The sequence below is a fragment of the Arachis ipaensis genome, chromosome B5, assembly GCF_059453495.1.
Source record: "Arachis ipaensis isolate K30076 ecotype BB chromosome B5, ASM5945349v1, whole genome shotgun sequence".
Lineage (NCBI taxonomy): Eukaryota > Viridiplantae > Streptophyta > Magnoliopsida > Fabales > Fabaceae > Arachis > Arachis ipaensis.
The window spans coordinates 87,606,959-87,612,148 of NC_142440.1; the positions used below are offsets into that span (position 1 = coordinate 87,606,959).

The 5,190-nt window shown below is 38.5% G+C and overlaps 1 non-coding gene across 1 annotated transcript; it reads left to right on the top strand.

Moving 5' to 3' along the window:
* The first annotated feature begins 2,787 nt into the window (after positions 1 to 2,787).
* Positions 2,788 to 2,895, top strand: LOC148564874 (small nucleolar RNA R71). Its single transcript, XR_015884449.1, has one exon. It is a non-coding gene; the product is annotated as a small nucleolar RNA R71 (small nucleolar RNA).
* The last annotated feature ends 2,295 nt before the right edge of the window (positions 2,896 to 5,190 follow it).

Genomic DNA, 5,190 nt, shown 5'->3' on the forward strand with positions numbered 1-5,190 from the left:
AACCTCTTCTTCGAATCTCATGTCGGATCTCCGGATATTCGCCCTTTTTGAGCTTAAAAGGGACCTCGGGGATCACCTTCTTCTTGGCCACAACTTCATAGAAGTGGTCTTAATGCACCCTTGAGAGGAATCTCTCCATCTCCCATGACTCGAAAGTGGAAGCTTTTGCCTTCCCTTTCCTCTTTCTAGAGGTTTCTCCGGCCTTTGGTGCCATAAATGGTTATGGAAAACCAAAAAGCTTTAGCTTTTACCACACCAAACTTAGAAGGTTTGCTCGTCTTCGAGCAAAAGAAGAAAAAAGAGAGTAGAAGAAGAAGAAATAGAGGAGATGGAGTGGGCTTTGTGTTTCGGCCAAGGAGGATAGGTAGTGTGTATGTTGTGTGAAAATGAAGGAGTGAAGATGGGTTTATATAGGAATGGAGAGGGGGGTATGGTTCGGCCATTATGGGTGGGTTTGGGTGGGAAAGTGGTTTGAATTTGAATGGTGAGGTAGGTGGGGTTTTATGAAGGATGGATGTGAGTGGTGAAGAGAATGGTGGGATTTGATAGGTGAGGGTTTTTGAGGAAGAGGTATTGAGGTGATTGGTGAATGGGTGAAGAAGAGAGAGAGAGGTGGGGTAGGTGGGGATCCTGTGGGGTCCACAATCCTGAGGTGTCAAGGATTTCTCATCCCTGCACCATGTGGCGTGTAAAACACCTATTGTTGCCAATCCTGGCGTTAAACACCAGGTTGCTGCCTATTTCTGGCGTTTAACGCCAGCTTCTTGCCCATTACTGGCATTAAACGCCAGTCTGGTGCCCATTTCTGGCGTTAAACACCCAAAATGATGCCAGACTGGGCGTTTAACGCCCATTCTGCTACGCCAGTAAGTTTTTCCACCAGGGTGTTCTGTTTTTCATTCTGTTTTTCCTTCTGTTTATACTTTTTCAATTGTTTTTGTGACTTCACATGATCATCAACCTATAGAAAACATAAAATAACAAAAGAAAATAGAAATTTAATATAGATAAGTAAAAATTGGGTTGCCTCCCAACAAGCGCTTCTTTAATGTCAATAGCTTGACAGTGGCTCTCATGGAGCTTTACAGATATTTAGAGCAATGTTGGAACCTCCCAACACCAAACTTAGAGTTTGAATGTGGGGGTTCAACACCTAACTTAAGGTTTGGTTGTGGCCTCCCAACACCATACTTATAGTTTGACTGTGGGGGCTCTGTTTGACTCTGTATTGAGAGAAGCTCTTCATGCTTCCTCTCCATGGTGACAGAGGGATATCCTTGAGCTTTAAACATAAGGGAGTCTTCATTCATCATTCACTTGAATGATCAATTCTCCTCTATCAACATCAATCATAGCTTTTGCTGTGGCTAGGAAGGGTCTGCCAAGGATGATGGATTCATCCATACACTTCCCAGTCTCTAGGATTATGAAATCAGCAGGGATGTAATGGCCTTTAACTTTTACCAAGACATCCTCTACATGTCCATAAGCCTATATCTTTGAATTGTCTGCCATCTTCAGTGAGATTCTTGTAGCTTGTACCTCAATGATCCCTAGCTTCTCCATTATAGAGAGAGGCATGAGGTTTATGCTTGACCCTAGGTCACACAGAGCCTTCTCAAAGGTCATGGTGCCTATGGTACAAGGGATTGAGAATTTTCCAGGGTCTTGTCTCTTCAGAGGTAATTTCTGCCTAGTCAAGTCATCCAGTTCTTTGATGAGCAATGGAGGTTCATCCTCCCAAGTCTCATTACCAAATAACCTGGCATTTAGCTTCATGATTGCTCCAAGGTACTTAGCAACTAGCTCTTCAGTAACATCTTCATCGTCTTCAGAGGAAGAATACTCATCAGAGCTCATGAATGGCAAAAGTAAATTTAATGGAATCTCTATGGTCTCAGTCTGAGCCTCAGATTCCCATGGTTCCTCATTAGGGAACTCCATGGAGGTCAGTGGATGTCCATTGAGGTCTTCCTCAGTGGGGATCACTGCCTCTTCCTCCTCTCCAGGTTCGGCCATGTGAGACGTGTTTATGGCCTTGCACTCTCTCTTTGGATTCTCTTCTGTATTGCTTGGGAGAGTACTAGGAGGGAGTTCAGTAATTTCCTTACTTAGCTGACCCACTTGTGCCTCCAAATTTCTAATGGAAGACCTTGTTTCAGTCATGAAACTTTGAGTGGTTTTGATTAGATCAGAGACTATTGTTGCTAAGTTAGAGTGGCTTTGCTTAGAATTCTCTGTCTGTTGCTGAGAAGATGATGGAAAAGGCTTGCTATTGCTAAACCTGTTTCTTCCACCATTATTGTTGTTGAAACCTTGTTGAGGTCTCTGTTGATCCTTCCATGAGAGATTTGGATGATTTCTCCATGAAGGATTATAGGTGTTTCCATAGGGTTCTCCCATGTAATTCACCTCTTCCATTGCTGGGTTCTCAGGATCATAAGCTTCTTCTTCAGAGGAAGCTTCCTTAGTACTGCCTTTTACTGCTTTCATTCCAGATAGACTCTGAGAAATCATATTGACTTGTTGGTTCAATATTTTATTCTGAGCCAATATGGCATTCAGAGTATCAATCTCAATAACTCCTTTATTCTGAGCTATCCCATTATTCACAAGATTCCTTTCAGAAGTGTACATGAATTGGTTATTTGCAACCATTTCAATGAGTTCCTGAGCTTCTGCAGGCATCTTCTTCAGATGAAGAGATCCTCCAGCAGAGCTATCCAATGACATCTTGGATAGTTCAGGCAGACCATCATAGAAAATACCTATGATGCTCCATTTAGAAAGCATGTCAGAAGGACATCTTCTGATCAATTGCTTGTATCTTTCCCAAGCTTCATAGAGGGATTCACCTTCCTTTTGTCTGAAGGTTTGGACTTCCACTCTAAGCTTGCTCAATTTTTGAGGTGGAAAGAACTTTGCCAAGAAGGCATTAACTAGCTTTTCCCAAGAGTTCAGGCTTTCTTTAGGTTGTGAATCCAACCATGTTCTAACTCTGTCTCTTATAGCAAAAGGAAAAAGCATAAATCTGTAAACTTCAGGGTCAACCTCATTGGTCTTGACAGTGTCACAGATTTGCAAGAATTCAGCTAAGAACTGATGAGGATCTTCCAATGGAAGTCCATGAAACTTGCAATTCTGTTGTATTAGAGAAACTAATTGAGGCTTAAGCTCAAAGTTGTTTTCTCCAATGGCAGGGATTGAGATGCTTCTCCCATAGAAGTCGGGAGTAGATGCAGTAAAGTCACCAAGCACCTTCCTTGCATTGTTGGCATTGTTGTTTTCGGCTGCCATGGTTTATTCTTCCTTGAAGAGCTCTGTTAGGCCCTCTAAAGAGAATTGTGCTTTAGCTTCTTAGTTTTCTCTTCAAGGTCCTTTCAGGTTCAAGATCAGCTTGAACAAGTATGCCTTTATCTTTGTTCCTGCCATATGAAAGAGAAGAGAACAAGAAAGTAGGTAATCCTCTATGTCACAGTATAAAGATTTCTTGAGGTGTCAGAGGAAAAGAAGAATAAAAGGAGGAGGTAGATAGAAGAGAATTCGAACATATAAAGAAGGAGGAAGTTCGAATTGCACCTTGAGGAAGAGTGTTAGTCCTTTAAATAGAAGGATGTGAGAAGAGGGGAAGAATTTTCGAAAATAAATTAAAAAGATTTTGAAATAATTAAAAAGAAATTTGAAAATTTGATTGAGATTTTCGAAAATTAAGATTAGGAAAGAAATTAAGTGATTTTTTGAAAAGATTTTGAAATTAGAAATTAAAAAGATATGATTGAGAGTTAATTTTGAAAAAGATGTAATTGAAAAGATATGATTGAAAAGATATGATTGAAGATCAAATTAAAAAGAGAAAGTTTTAAAATTAAAGTTGATTACTTGACTAACAAGAAATTAAAAGATATGATTCTTAAAATTTAAAATTTGATCCTTTCTTAATAGGCAAGTAACAATTTGAAAATTTTGAAGTAAATCATTAATTTTAGCAAGGATTTTCGAAAATAGTAAAAAAAATGGAAAGAAATTGATTTTGAAGAGATATGATTGAAAAGATATGATTTGAAAAAGATTTGATTTTGAAAAATTATGAAGATTTGAAAAAAATTTGAGTTAAAAACAAAATCTTCCCTCTAGTGTCATCCTGGCGTTAAACGCCCAGAATGGCATCCATTCTGGCGTTTAACGCCCAAAATGCTACCTTTTTGGGTGTTAAACGCCCAGCCAGGTACCCTGGTTGGCGTTTAAACGCCAGTTTTCCTTCTTCACTGGGCGTTTTGAACACCCAGCTTTTTCTGTTTGATTCCTCTGCTGAATGTTCTGAATCTTCAATTCTCTGTATTATTGACTTGAAAAGACACAATTTTGAAAATTTTTTGAATTTTTCAATGATGAGAAATAACAAAAAATGCAACTAAGATCAAATGAACAATGCATGCAAGACACCAAACTTAGAAATTTTGTATTAGAGGCTTTAACAAATTGAGAATGCATAAGAAAAACAACAAAATACACAAAACAAGAGAATTTAAAGATCAGAGCACTGAAATCATCAAGAACAACTTGAAGATCAATGAAGAACATAATGCATATATTCGAAAAATGCAAGAAGAATAAAAACATGCAATTAACACCAAACTTAAAAATTGATACTAGACTCAAACAAGAAACATAAAATATTTTTGATTTTTATGGTTTTATAAATTTTTTTTTGATTTTCAAAACTTATATGGAAAAGAAAATAAAGAGAATCAAAACTTTTAATAAGAATTCCAGGAATCATGCAATGTTAGTCTAAAGCTTCAGTCTTAAAAGATTAGACATGTTTGGCCAAGCTTCAGCAGGACGTTACATTCAGCAGCTAAATTGATGAGAATCAATCAGCTTTTGTGATGATAAGAACATCACCTTGAAACTCTAGAATCCATTCTTAAAAATTCTGAAAAGTACCTAATCTAAGAAACAATATGAACCGTCAGTTGTCCAAACTCGAACAATCCCCGGCAACGGCGCCAAAAACTTGGTGCACGAAATTGTGATCATCAACAATGGCACCAAAGACTTGGAGCTCTCAAACGTGAATCACACTTTGTCAACAATTCCGTAAAACTAACCAACAAGTGCACTGGGTCGTCCAAGTAATACCTTACGTGAGTAAGGGTCGATCCCACGGAGATTGTCGGCTTGAAGCAA